Raw genomic sequence first — 16,056 nt, forward strand, 5'->3', positions numbered from 1 at the left:
CATTGTGGAAACCAGCACGATGCTTGAACCTATTAAACCACTCGTTGCTTGCCACGAACTTGGGTTGGGATGGGTTGTGGTACAAGTAAACACATGGGTTGTGTTAGGGTACCTAAGAATAGGAACAGGTGCACATATACTTTGCATGTACACCAATGCTAGGAGTTTGGTAAATAAATTTGATGAATTTGAGGTATTGCTCAAAACATCAAAGGCAGATATTGTTGGGATATCAGAGACGTGTTGTAACACAGATATAAGGAATGCAGAACTGAAATTTGGGGAGTACAATGTGTACAGAAAGGATAGGAAGGGAGGAGGGGTTATACTATTAGTTAAGAAACACATAAAATCCAAGGAAGTGAAGCCAGTCGACATCGCTGGACAGTGCAGTGTCGAGTCAGTTTGGTGTGACATAAGCATTGGGAGATCAAAATTAAGAGTAGGAGTGTGCTATAGGCCTAATGACTCTGATGAGTATAATAAGAAACTGTACAGGGAAATAGAGTGGGCCAGTAAATCAGAGAGTATTATAATGGGCGATTTTAATTTCCCAGATTGAACTGGAATTTGTGGGTTGGACACACACACTAGGAGGGCTTGTGGATTTATTGGATGATTGTTTTCTACATCAGCATGTTTGGGAGGCAACTAGAGGGAGTAATACTCTTGATGTGATTATCAGTAGTGATTCTTCATGCATTAAGAATCTGCAGATAAATGAACCACTAGGTGGCAGTGATCAGAGTGTGCTGAAGTGGGATTTACTCAAAGAGGTAACTACCATCAGGGGTAAAGGGAAGAGTTATTGCTTTCGTAAAGGCGACTGCGATGGTCTAAGACAGTATTTAAATTCTATACAGTGGGACCAACTGATGATGTTACCAACAGCAAATTCAAAATGGGAAGCATTCAAAGAACTTATCTTGAAAGCTACTAGGCTTTACATACCAACTAAGAAATATTGTTCATGGTTTAGGCCTAAATGGATGTCAGATGAACTAATGAGACATGGCAGAGAAGAAAAATGCATGGGATACATATAAATTAACACGTGACACAGAAGCCTAACAATGAACTTATATCTATCATAGTATTTGAAAATACTATGATAGATATAAGCTGGTCTATAACCAAGTTATAAAGGAGGTTAGGCAGGCAAAGGCAGATTACGAGATATCTTTCACAAAGGATGCAAAGAAAAACAGCAAAGAGCTCTTTACTTATGTAAACCCTAGAAGGAAGGGGATGAATCAGATTGGTCCACTTGATATCGATGGTTCAACTGTTGATGATCCTGCTCAGATAGCTAACAAACTAAATGAATATTTTGCATTGAAATTCACACATGAGGAGTTATTCAGCGAGGGGAATACCAGAAGTGTATTCAACTCTGGCAGTAAGCTAGATAATCTTGTAATAACTGAGAGTAAAGTGGAGGAGAAATTGTTGAAGATAAACACAAGAAAGGCACCTGGGGTGGATGGGATCTATCCAGCTATATTAAAAGAGGCAGCAAAGGAAGTAAGCAAACCTTAGCCATAATTATGAGAGCTTCCTTGGACTCAGGGAAGGTACCCATAGACTGGAGATGTGCAAATGTGAACCCAATTCACAAAGGAGGATCAAAGGCTGACACAAGTAATTATAGACCTATGCGTTTAACTTCTGTTCCAGGAAAATTAATGCAGGCACTGGTTTAAGAAGCACTGCAGGATCATCTAGACAAGACTTCAGTTATAGCTCGACAGAGCATGATTTTGTTAAGGGGAAGTCTTACCTGACCAGTTTGATTGGATACTATGATTCAGTCACAAAAGAGCTGGATGCAGGGAATAATTTTGATATTACATACTTGGATCTTAGAAAGGCTTTTGATACTGTTGAAAATGGAAGACTGCTGCACAAATTGGAGGCAAATTGCTGCTATGGATAAAGGGGTAGTTGATGGGGAGAAGACAGAGAGTGGTAATCAATGGACACTGCTCATCGTGGACTGTTATTAGTGGAGTCCCTCAGGGTTCAGTGTTGGGTCCATTGTTGTTTTCTGTATTTATAAATAATACTGATGATGGTATATCAAGCTTAATGTCCAAGTTTGCAGACAATACAAAGGTTGGCAGGGTTGTTAAGGACACTACTGACGCTATGCTGCTGCAACAGGATCTGGAAAGGTTGAGCAGATGGGCTGAGAGGTGGCAAATGAAGTTTAACATTGACAAATGTAAAGTACTACATATGGGAAACAGCAACCCCAGAGCAACGTATCAACTCTGTGGTACTACAGTGACAGTGGTAGAGAATGAAAAGGACCTGGGACTAATTGTGCAGGTTGATATGAAGTTCTCTGAGCAGTGCAGACGGGCTGCAAGAGTAGCTCATGGTGTCTTGTCAATGATATACAGGAATTTTTCTAGCAGGGATAAGGAGGTGATTATTCCCTTGTATAAGGCAATGGTCGGGCCACACCTTGAGTACTGTATACAGGTCTGGAGGCCTCATTTCAAGAAGGATGTAGAGCTGCTGGAACAAGTACAGAGAAGGGCAACAAGATTAGTGAATGGAACAAAGGGTTGCTCTTACGAAGAAAGGCTTAAGTTTTGCAAATTACAGTGTCTGGAGACTAGGCACCAGCGAGGTGATCTGATAGAGGTGTATAAAGCCTTGAATGGTTTAAGCATGCTCAATGCTGATGGGATTCTTCCTCTTGCTCAGAATAATCACCTGAGAAGGCATAAATTCAAATTGAGAAAAGACAGATGTGCAGAAATTTGCCTTTGGCCAGTGGGTAGTTGGTTGGTGGAACAGACTTCCATCCCATGTTGTGGAAATTAATAGCCTAAAAAACTTAAGGCTCAGCTGGATAGGTATTTTGAATGAACGGAGGGGTGAAGTGGAAGTTTTTTTTTTTTTTTTTTTTTTGGCTGATGCTGCATAAGCTTGCTGATGTACATTGTCATATAATACATACATAGACAAAATTTTAGACTAGTTTTTCATATATATTTCATACTTTGGAACAGAATCCTTTTATTACTATGGGAGCCATAACTCAGTATTCACATTTTCGGTATTTGTATAATTTCTCAGGAACGAAACTCCCGCGAATAGCTGGGGTTTACTGTATTTGAATCTTGTAATGATAAATTGAGTTCATTTGTCTTCGAAAAAAATATGACAAATAAGCTAAATTCTGAAGTCATATTTGGTCTGTTTGTACAGCCACTGAGATGAAAAGGATGAGGACGATAAAACAGCATATTTTCCTCCACTTTACCCTCATTCAAGTAGTGTGCAAATACAATTAAAATAGCTAGATTGGAAACATCTGTGGTTTCATCTAATTGCCAAGCATAAAATGTACTTTTTTCCTGTTTTTTTTTCTACAATAATGGATTCGGCATCTTCAGACATATCATGTATTCAGCGAGACACTGTGTTAATCGAACAGGGGTATCATATCCAATTTCTTCACCAAATTGTTACCAAACATAAACCTGACAATAGTTTCTTCACATTGGAAAATCAAATTTTCTTTTGCTATTTCATAGTTTACTAAGCAAGATGCCTCATTGTGCTTTTTCACTGTCTTGATTTCTGAGTGATATATGCAAATCAATATTAGATGTTTTGATTTCTTGCAATTTCTGCTTAAAAAAATCAACAGGCTTTCCAGCATACTTTTCTTGTTTTGTTTCTAAATGACGAGACAAAACAGAAGGTTTCAAACTACTACTGGTGAGCACTTCTCCGCATATGACACATTGCGAGCATGGATAGTTCTCATCTCCAAGAAATGAAAAACCAAATTTAATATAATCTTCGCTATATTTCCTCTTTTTATTATTCATTTTCATGCCATTATTTTGAACATCTTTATGCAATATTTTGGAAATTTGGCAAGCTTTCATGATTCTCATAATTTGCATTTCAACATCATTGTTCTTTATGCTTCCCATCTTCAACCAACAGTTCATAATGATTTTTAAAGTTTAAAAATACTATGAATAAACAATTTAATACTGCACAACATTCAAATCCATCACGATATGCAAGGCATATCGACTAGCAATGTTTACTAGAGTTTGTTTGATATGTGACTGAATGGTGCTATACATATTGGCACATTCGCACCCAATCGCCCCACTAATACCTGTCGCGCATGCTCACTATATAAGGGAGTGTGACCCAAACCACAACAAAATATAAATTTTGAACCAAACCGCATAAATTAATATTAAACTAATTTGTAGTTTACAAAATTATACCTATATAAATCTAAGCAGACGCCATTACAGAATTTTTAGTGCGAACACTTTCGCGAACCACCAGTTGGGAACTGCTGATCTAGAATAATTGTCCAGAAAAAAGGGCCAAGGATTGAACACTGTGGGCAACCTTCGTTTACGGGGCATGGTCAATTCCTGGAACCTTGAGTGAACTTAGACACTTGTGTCTTTAACGTAACTGTTCATTACCTTATAGAAGTTTTGTGGGACATCTGTCTGGCACAGTCTCCTAAGGACACTATGCCACCAGAGTGAATCAAATGCCCCAGCAAAGTCTATAGAAATTGCCAATAGTATTTTCCTCTTAAGTGAACAATGGCAGTTAGCTGTGATGGTTGCTATTATATATGCTCTTGATAAATGTGTCTATAAATATGGTTTTAAAGTGTTTACTTTAAATTCTCTTGTGATACACAGGTATCATTTCTATGCATTGTCAGATTCTTTTAACCACTAGTTATAGACCTTATCAGATGTATAGTCTGATAAGGTCTATCAGGTTTCAGTATTTCTAATCAAGGAAAGGTAATATTTAAGCTAAATGTATAAGTCTGTTTTGACAGTTTAGCATTCTTTGTATTGTGCTACCTCTGGTGGGTGCAAGATTTTGGGTGGTAATTACACCGGTACAGGATGACAGTTGACTCAGACCCTGTGCTAGGGATGGGCACCAGGCAACAGCTGCCCATGTGTTGGCTGCACCCTGGTGGCAAAGTGGCCTGACACAAACAATACAATGCACATTAATATTTATGCTTTGATTTTTATGACACAAAAAGAGCAAGGTTATAGTGCACCAAATATTTATGCAGTTTCTACACCATAACAGAGTATAAAGGTGGAGATGGGCTAATGCCTCAGAGTCACCCTGATACAAGAACACACACACACACACACTACCTTCATTACTGTTATATAGAATGGATATATATACAGTCGGACCTCTCTTTAACGAACTTCCATATAGTGAAATTTTCTATGTAGTGAACTTTTTTGATTTCCCCTTGGTCGTTACACTGAAAATAGTTTCTCCATAATGAAGAAAATTTCCATTTAATGAACTGATTTCAAAAGATCTGGGTACACATTGTTCGCACCTCTGGCCTTTAGACAATAAAGCTGATGCTGTAGTAAGCACGAATTAAGAGCTAAAAGGATTAAGCATTAATCCTTTTAGCTTTTAATAGATAAAGGCTTTAATTCCACGAATTAAAGAGCTAAAACATTTTACAATTTAAGGGTGCCTGTAAAACCCTGCAAGAGGGAACTGGCCAACCACAGCATGGGATAGAAAAAGATGGAAGTTTGGGAGAGGCCTTTGACCAGCAGTGGACCAGCAATAGATAAAAAGAAGTAAAACCTATACAACTTACACTATTATGCCAAGAAGTCCCAATGGTCAGCTGTCCACAGTAAAGATTAAGGCATATTCCCGACGTGGGCACTGGCTCTGGTCAACTTATTTTCTACTGTAAGCATCCGATTAGAGAATTAGGAGAGAGTGATTTTCCTTTATCTTGGAAATTCGTCTGTTGTTTCGAAGAAATGAATTATCCACATTTTACTAAATTTCACCTGTCTGTTTACATGGTAGCTACGTTTGGTCCCTAATTTCAGCTTTGTTTTTTTAACTGCTGTGCAAGAAACCTTACAGTGTCTAAGAGGAAATCCTTGAGTGAAAAATAGTGTGAAAAAGTGGAAGTGCTTAATAGTGTGAGACGCGGCATTAAAAAAAAGAAATCGTTTAAAATTTGATATCCCAGCCAGTAGTGTGTCAACCATCAACCATTCTGAAAAACCCTGTCTCGATTCTCAAACTGGTTGAGGAAACGGGACCCAGTCAGAAGCGTGCAAAATTATATCTTTGGGAAGATGTAGATGAGGCAGTTTTTAAGTGGATAAAGTTGATTCGAGACCAAAACATGCCAATATCAGTGCTATTAATAAAAGAAAAGGTATGGAATACACATCTTTTCTGGGGCACAAAATATTCCAAGCCACTTCTGGCTGGCTGGCTGGTCAAATTTAAAGAGCGTCATGGCTTACTCGAAAGAATCACCAGGTCCGTATCTGTCACATTTTCTGTACTGCTCCAACAAGACCGAATATAGCATCAAGTTGTATCTGCCTTTCCTTTATCTGATAAATGTCATTCTGTTACCAGCATAGTATAAATATGACACTTTACATTAATTTACATCTTTATAGCTGTATTTATTATTTTCAATATATCTAGTCATACCAGTCAGCAACTCTTGCAGCCAAATGGTATAAGACGAAATGCATAAACATTAAACTGATAAAAAAAATATACGCTTTTTTGCAAATAAAATTATTAATAATTGAAGCAGGTGTCTTGTGTACATTTGTGCAGCAAGATGTGGTCATTTTGATTTAGATGGAATATCAGTATCAAGACCAGTATTCATTTTTACTAGTTGCATTCTGAAGTACCCCTTTGTATCCCAGAAATAAATGAAGCTAGAAGGCAAGTTGTGGTTAAATAGACCTTTAAGCAAATAGTTTATTCCCAGTTCTATCGGATTGCATTTGCACTATTAAAGCAATCGAGGTTAAAATATCACGTGAAGGCCGATTCATCTTGTTGATGATGCTTTTTACTATCTATCACAGGCTGATATCTGCCTTTCTGTGTTGCAATATCTAAAATACCTTATAGGCTGAATACTGACCTGTTATAATTGCAGAGTTATCATCAATTGGAAGATTGGCAAGTTTCATTAGTACTGTATTGCTATTATACTGTGACAGACTATATAGTCTTGGACATTTAAGAATATTTCAACCTTTCTGGTACTGCTGATTTGGTTTGTTATTTGGTTTTTAGGAGCATTAGCAACTAAGGCCATATTGCTCCGGGATATGCGGTGGTCATTTCGTGACCTTTCCGCATCCTCCGTATTTGGTGGTGACGGGCTCGAACTCCGGTCTAATCAAGAAGCGTGTGCTACGCACTGCTGCTCCTTCCCACCTGGCTACGGAGGCGCCTACTGCTGATTTGGCAAGCACACTATGGTGATATGTGGATGGAACATTTTCTGCAGTCGTGTCTGTCCCATTTTCTGTACTACTGCACCAAGGCCCAATTTATTCCTCGATTATTTAAATGGTATGGAAATGGCAGGTATAGACTGGTTGGTGTGCAATAAATGCCAATTCATTGTCAATTGTCAATGTAGATCTTGACATATTTCATCTCTGCCAGTACCTGTGTTTCCTCATTTTGAAATGGAATGTGCAGCATTACCATCTCGCGCTTATACTCGTTGAGATCCTGAGCCAAGTCATAGTTTCAATAGCACACTATACATCGATACCATCGTTTCTTGTAGATCTCATTAGCGCTGCATGTGTAATTTGCAACAAAGCATGACAGAGTAACATGATCCAAGTGGAGAGGTCTCTTCTCATATTTGTCAAACCAATTCTCTTTCCATATGTCACACAAATCCCCTGGAAGGTTCTCTTCGTTGGACTTCCTCACTCTGTTGTTCGATCAGCCAAACAGCGAGAATATATACATTACCACTGTGGAGCTCTCATGGATATGGATTGATGTAGAAAGTACCAAGCAGTTTTCCCTTGGTAAACAATGGATCACCGTGTTGACTGAAACAGGCACATTGATCATTTGGCCCAGAATGCCGTACTGTCCGTATGCATGTCTCAGGCACTTTATTTGCATGAACGGTAAGAGAGGAGAAATAAGTCTCTCTGTCACTGAATCCAACTTTGGTAAATGTAATGGAATTTCTGGGTAGACAAAGCCATTTGACTTGCATAGCGCTGGAATGCTGTTGTTCTTAAGTGATCCTCTATAACTATTACACACAAGAATCCCATCGACATCAACATTGGGAAATGCAGTGAGTATCAATGGTACACCTTTAGCAGCTGATTTATTTTTATTGTTTTTGAACCATAGACGATTACAAATGTCGCATACAGAACAGAATTCATTTCTAATATATATCCAAGGTGTCAAACTCTCGAAAGTGTTCCTATGTAAATAGAAGTGTAAAGAGAAGGAGCTTGATCATTTAAACTCCTCTGCTCAGCAATTGGAGAACTGTTCTGCTGTACACAATTAATACTCACTTCAGGTACACTGTTGTTAGATGGAGCGGCATTGTCTTTTATACAATCTCGAGAGCCTTTGTCGTTGGCTACAAATGGCTGCAATAAAATGGGTAATTAAGCTACTGCCCTAGCCTCTTCTAAATGTTGATTCGGTGGAGTAAACATCAGGCATGTGCATAAAACATTACATCATTCAAACAAGAGGGAACCGGGGTCACAGAGACGAACAGACAGTGTATATTCGGCTGCTGAAAACAGATAAGTAGTTTTGATATATTTACAGTGTTCTTCGTTAATTAACATATTATATCATGTTCTACAAAGATATCAATAGGCTTAGTAGCATTCGTAAGTTACGACTTACTGCTCATACCGGTGTTGGTGTCAATATTGTTGCACTTCCCAACATTCTTGTAGTATACTAGATCGATATTAAATAGCTTAACGTATATCTCAAATTGATAGTTTAAGGTATAATGTAAAACTAGATAGCATAATAAAGTAACACACTATTAGGAATCTGTTAGCTTAGTATAGTATTATCAATTAATCAATTCATTAATCTTATTAAATTTCATTCTTAATTAAATTGTATTTATACAGAAATCATGACCAAGACTAGAGCTGCAAAGCAACGTGAACAGATTAGCAGGAGTGCTGTGGCTCGGGGGCAAAACAAAGGGGGAGGTTCCCCAATGCATCACAGCCACAAAAAATGTGCAAAATGTGAAATGTTTGCAGACCTGTCTAGAACAGTACATGATCTAGCCAGGTAGGAAGTCTTCATGTGAGCTAGGTGCCTAGGGTGTCAACTCAGCATTCTGATGGGTATTTATGACAGTTTCAGGTGTAGGGTAGATGCCCTCAAAGAAATTAATAAGAGGGGCCCATCAAGCTCTCAGCTGCCCAACTCAATACCAGAGCTCACTCCAGTGCATCAGGCAACATAGCAGCAATCTCCAAGGCAGAATGCACTGATCCTACAGGAACTAGTTATTGCTGGTGACTATTATCAGGGAGACGGTGAATATATTATGCAAAAAGGATACGTGGAACAGGACCAGTGTATATCTGCCAGGGGCAACAGTTGATTACACTGTAGGACAGATATCATCTTTTAAGGATACAAAAGGTGATATTGTTGTAAACATTGGCATTAATGACATTAAGAGTAAGAGATCTGCAGATTTACTTAACATGTAAGGCCAATGCAGAAAAAAAAGTCGCAAATTAGGGTTATATTTGAAAATGTCTGCAATTAGAGAGTATATGATGAGATCCTTGTCAATCAATTCAATCTGGAGAGGTTGTGCTAGGCTCACAGTAGAAATTGCTTCTACAGGGATGGGATACACTTAAATAGAAAGAGTGCAAAAATATTTGCTGATACTATCAAGGCAGTGTTAGGTAAGTCAGAAAACTGCTAGCTAGGGGAGATTCAGACTAAAAGATTAACAGTAGCCGTGGGCAAAGCGAAATTGATTCTTCCACTGCATCTATTAGAATGAGCTGCAGCCTGAAAAGCAAGGTGCTGGGGATTTCCAGGACGTCTGGAAGTCATTGTGGAACAAATAAATACATAGGCTGTGTTAATGTAACTAAGAGTAGGAACAGGTGCATGTATACTTGCATGCACACCAATGCTAGAAGTACAGTTAATAAATTTGACGAGTTTGAAATGGTGGTAAAGACATCAAAGGCAGTTATAGTTGGGATATCAGAGACGTGGTGTCACATAGATATAAGGAGTGCAGAATTGGAATTTGGGGAGTAAAATGTGTACAGAAAGAATAGACAGGACAGGAAGGGAGTTGGGGTTATAACGTTAGTTAAGAAACAAAATCTAAGGAAGTGCATCCGATTGACATTGGTGGACAATGCAATGTAGAGTCAGTTTGGTGTGACATAAGCACTGGGAAAGGAAAAATGAGAGTAGGTGTGTGTGTTATAGGCCTAATGAATCTGATGAATATAATGAGCAATTGTGCAGAGAAAGAGAGTGCGCCAGTAAATCAGATTGTCTTATAATGGTTGATTTTAATTTCCCAGAGATTGACTGGAATTTGTGGGTTGGTCACTCAAACACTAGCAAGGCTTTTGTGGATTTATTGAATGATTGTTTTCTACAGTAACATGTTCAAGAGGCGACCGGAGAGAGTAATACTCTTGATCTGATTATCAGCAGTGATTATTCATGCATTCAGAAATTGCAGATAAAGGAACCACTGGGTGACAGTGATCACAGCATACTGATATGAGATTTAAATAAAGAAGTAACTACCATCAAGGGTAAAGGGAACGGTTTTTGCTTTTATAAAGGTAACTACAGTGGTCGCAGCCAGTTTTAGAATTAGTTTTTAAATTCTATACAGGGGGATCAACTGATGATGTTACCAAAGGTGAATTCTAAAAATGGGAAGCCTTCGGGGACTTCTCTTGGAGACTACAAGGCTTTTCATATCAACTAAGAAATACTGTTCAAGGTTTAGGCCTAAATGGATGTCAGATGAATTAATGAGGCCCATGGCAGAGAAGAAAAATGCATGAGATGCATATAAATTATCAGGTGACACAGAAGCCTACTACAGATATAAGCTAGTCTGTAATCAAGTCACAAAGGAGGCAGGCCAAGGCAGATTGGCCTGCCTAACCTCCGGTCTGAAGTATGACGTTAATGTCACTAACATTGATTCCGCAGAAGTAGCAGGTGTGAGCATAAAACATTATAGCGTTCACGATTTCGGATCTAGCTGTTCGAAATTTAGTAGGTGTCGTCAAAGATCTTTAAATGTAAAACATCTTTCGTGCATGCAGGGTACACATGTGGTTTTTTTTACATCAATTTTTGGCAGTAGGTGGTGCATGGCATCCTCCATAGTTGCCTGCTTAAAACCATACTGATTATTTGAGTGATAGCCTGCTTATGTATAATACACAGATTATTATTATTGGCCATATGGTGCAAGGTAGGCAAAAAAAAAATTCGAGTTACCCTGAGAGAGAGAGAGAGAGAGAGAGAGAAGTAGAAAGGAATCACCAAGAAAGAGAAGAATGATGATATCCAGCTCGTGACCCTGGGTGTGCCAAGCCCATACTCACCAGATGGGAGCTCCTGGGGTTATATCCTACTGTAAATTAGTCTTTCATATATTTTTCCTAGTACCAAGTTGTTGTTGTTGTTGTTATTTGGTTTTTAGGAGCATTAGCAACTAAGGCCATATTGCTCCGGGAATATGTTCTGGTCATTCCCTGACCTTTCTGCATCCTCTGTATTTGGTGGTGACGGGCTCGAACCCTGGTCTAATCAAGAAGCGTGTGCTACGCACTGCTGCTCCTTCCCACCTGGCTATGGAGGCAGCCCTAGTACCGAGAATAAGGCTATTGGTCTATATAACTTTGGTTCTGTAGGTGGTTTCTCTGGGTTCATAAGAATCAGAGTACTGCTATTTTCCATATCTTGGGAAATGTGCCTTATATTAAACAATAGTTATACAGTTCTGTGAGCTTGTCTGGTGCTATTTCTGTGAATTTGTTGAACATTTCTGCCTCTAGGAGGTCATGCCCAAGGCATTTATTATTCTTAGTTTTGAGTAGGGCAGTTTGCTGTTCTTCAGTTGTGAGTAGTGGTTATATGTTGGCATTTTTGTATTTTGTATTTTCATTAATCATTACACTCTGAGTAGGGGAATAATCCTCAGTTAGTCTGGATAATATTATCTAGGATGTTGTTTCCAGACCCTGCCCGACACAAGGTTGCATTCACTGATTGATTATAAGAGCATCCTTGATTCCCATGATTATAAGACCATCTTTAGACTCTGGGGAGGTCCCCAGACTGGTAATGTGCAAATATATCCACAATTCACAAAGGGGATTGTGGAAATAATGGAGTAAGTGGTTCAACAAGCATTGAAGGATCATCTAGATAAGATTGCAGTTACAGTTCAGACACAGCATGAGTTTAAGGGGAAGTCTTGTCTGACCAGTTTGATTAGATACAACGATGTGGTTACAAAGGAACTGGATGCAAAAAAAAATAATTCCGATATCATATACTTGGATTTCACAAAGGCTTCTGATACTGTTTCACACGGCAGACTGCTGTGCAAATTGTAGCAATATGGCATTAAGGGCAAGTTGCTGTTATGAATAAAGGGATGGTTGAGTGGGAGAAGACAGAGTGGTAATCAATGGACATTGCTCTTCGTGAACTAATGTTATTAGTGGAGTCTCCCAGGGTTTTGTGTTGGGCCCATTGTTGTTTTCTATATTTATCAATAATATTAATGAAGGTATATCGGGCTTAATGTCCAAGTTTGCAGACAATACAAAGTTAGCAGGGTTGTTAATGACAATAATGATGATATGCCATTGCAACAGGATGTAGAAAAGTTGAGCAGATGGGTTGACAAGTGGCAACTGAAGTTTTATATTGACAAACAGAAAGTACTGCATATAGGTAGCGGTAACCCAACAGTTATGAACCAACTGTGCGGTAGTACACTCAGGGAAGTGGGAAATGAAAAAGATCAGGAGGTAATTATGCAGTCAGATAAGTTTTCTGAGCAGTGTAGCAGGCAGCAAGAGTAGCTCATGGGGTCTTGCCATACATCTACAGGACTGTGAACATTGCCTTCTCCCCTGGTAAGCCAATGTACTGAGTACTGCATACATGTCTTATCCCTTTGTATAAGGCAATGTATGCCTTGAGTACTGCATACAGGTCTGGAGACCAAATTTTAGGATGTAGAGCTGCTAGAAAGAGTACAAAGGAGGGCAACAAGATTGGTGAGTGGAACAAAGTTTCTCTTATGAAGAAAGGCTTAAATTCTGCAAATTGTAGTGTCTGGAAACTAGTCACCTGATAAGTGATCTGATAAGGTGTATAAGGCCTTCAATGGGTCGAGCAAGCTCAATGCTGATGAAATTCTTCCTCTTGCTCAGATTACAAACCTGAGCGGGCCTAAATTCAAACTGAGGAAAGAGAGTTCTAGAATAGATGTGCAGACATTGCCGTTACCCAGCGGGTGGTTGATTGCTGGAACAAGCTTCCATCTGTCTTTGTGGAAGTTGAGAGCTTAAATAAATTCAACGTAGAACTAAACTAACTTTTGGAGCGAATGGTGGGTGAAATGGGATGATTTTTTCTCCCCTTTTTGGTTGATGCTGTATAAGCTTGCTTTCTTGTATTGTATGCCTCTATTAATGCTTTTTCAAATGCTAAGTTTGTATGTTAAGTTTGTTAACAGGAGAGACTGCTTTTACAGGGATGGGATACACTTAAATAGAAAGGGTGCAAGAATATTTGCTGATGCTTTCGAGGCAGTGTTAGGTGTGTCAGAAAACTGCTAGCTTGGGGGGAATCGAGGACTAATAGATTAACAGTAACCACTGGCAGAAGTGAAAATGATTCTTCCACTGCTTCTATTGGAATGAGCAGCAGCCTGAAAAACAAGATGCAGGGTATTTCAGAGACTGCTGGGAGTCATTTTGGTACAAGAAAACACATGGGTTGTGTTAGGGTAGCTAAGAATAGGAACAGGTGCATGAATACTTGCATATACACAAATGCTAGGAGTTTGGTAAATAAATTTGATGAATTTGAGGTATTGCTCATCGCATCAAAGGCAAATATTGTGGGGAAATCAGAGACATGGTGTCACACAGATATAAGGAATGCAGAACTGGAATTTGGGGAGTACAATGTGTACAGGAAGGATAGACAGGATGGGAAGGGAGGAGGGGTTATGCTATCAGTTAAGAAACACAAAATCCAAGGAAGTGCAGCCAGCTGACATCACCGTACAGTGCAGTGTCAAGTCAGTTTGTTGTGACATAAGAATTGGGATATCAAAATTGAGAGTAGGAGTGTGTTATACACCTAATGACTCTGAGTATAATAAGAAACTGTCCAGGGAAATAAGAGTGGGCCAGTAAATCAGACAGTCTTATAATGGGAGATTTTTAATTTCCCGGATATTGACTGGAATTTGTGGTTTGGTCGCTCGCACACTAGCAAGGCTTTTGTGGATTTACTGGATGACTGTTTTCGACATCAGCATGTTTGGGAGGCAACTAGAGGGAGTAATATTCTTGATCTGATTATCAGTAGTGATTCTTCATGCGGTAAGAATCTGCAGATAAAGGAACCACTAGGTGGCAGTGATCACAGTGTGCTGAAGTGGGATTTACTCAAAGAGATAACTACCATCAGGGGTAAAATGAAGGGTTTTCTGCTTTCGTATATGGTGGTCTGAAACAGTATTTAAATTCCATACAGTGGGACCAACTGATGACGTTACCAACAGGAAATTCAAAATGGAAGGCATTCAAAGAATTTATCTTGGAAGCTACTAGGCTTTACATATCTATTAAGAAATATTGTTCAAAGTTTAGGCATAAATGGATGTCAGATGAACCAATTAGACATAAGGCAGAGAAGAAAAATGCATGGGATACATATAAATTGATGGGTGACATGGAAGCCTATGATGTATATAAGCTGGTCTGTAAGCAAATCACAAAGGAGATTAGGCAGGCAAAGGCAGATTATGAGAAATCTTTGGCAAAGGACGCAAAGAAAAACAGCAAAGCATTCTTTACCTATGTAAACTCTAGAAGGAAAGGGATGAATCAGATTGGTCCAGTGGGTATTGATGGTTCAACTGTTGATGATCCTGCTCAGGTGCTAATAAATTAAATGAGTATTTTGCATCTACATTCACACATGAGGAGTTATTCAGTGAGAGGAATGCCAGAGATGAATTAAACTCGGGCAGCGAGCTAGATGATTTGGTAATAACTGAAAGAGGAAAGTGGAGGAGATATTGTTATAGATAAACATAAAAAAGGCACCTGGGGTGGATGGGATCTATCCAGTTATATTACAGGAGGCAGCAAAGGAAGTAAGCAAACCCTTAGCCATTATGAGTGTTTCCTCGGACTTAGGGGAGGTACCCATGGACTGGAAATGTGCAAATGTGACACTAATTCACAAAGGAGGATCGAAGGGTGATACAGGTAATTATAGACCAGTTAGTTTAACTTCTGTTCCAAGAAAATGAAAGGAGGCACTGGTTAAAGAAGCACTGCAGGATCATCTAGACAAGACTTCAGCTATAGCTCAGACAGAGCATGCTTTTGTTAAGGGAAAGTCTTGCCTGACCAATTTGATTGGATATTATGATGTGGTCACAAAGGAACTGGATGCAGGGAATAACTTTGATATCATATATTTGGATCTTAGAAAGGCTTTTGATACTGTTGCACATGGAAGACTGCTGCACAAATTGGAGCAGTTTGGCATTGGAGACAAATTGCTGCTATGGTTAAAGGGATGGTTGAGTGGCAGAAGACAGAGAGTGGTAATAAATGGACACCACTCATCATGGACTAATAGTATTAGTGGAGTCCCCTGGGTTCAGTATTGGGTCCATTGTTGTTTTCTGTATTTATAAATGATATTGATGATGGTATATCAGGCTTAATGTCCAAGTTTGAAGATGATACGAAGGTTGGCAGGGTTGTTAAGGACACTAATGACAGTACACTGCTGCAACAGGATCTAGAAAAGTTGAGCAGATTTGCTGAGAGGTGGGAAATGAAGTTTAACATTGACAAATGTAAAGTACTACACATGGGAAGCAGTAACCCCAGAGTAACGTAT

At 39.0% G+C, this 16,056-nt stretch overlaps 1 protein-coding gene across 1 annotated transcript in view; it reads right to left on the reverse strand.

The window, feature by feature from the left end:
• LOC150087104 (uncharacterized) overlaps positions 1 to 16,056 on the reverse strand; it is a 367,036-nt gene that overhangs the window by 295,181 nt on the left and 55,799 nt on the right. The gene's annotated exons all lie outside the window — the stretch shown is intronic.

Source organism: Mastigoproctus giganteus, chromosome 4 (assembly GCF_048544385.1).
Source record: "Mastigoproctus giganteus isolate SK-2022 chromosome 4, ASM4854438v1, whole genome shotgun sequence".
In the NCBI taxonomy this organism is placed as follows: Eukaryota; Metazoa; Arthropoda; class Arachnida; order Uropygi; family Thelyphonidae; genus Mastigoproctus; species Mastigoproctus giganteus.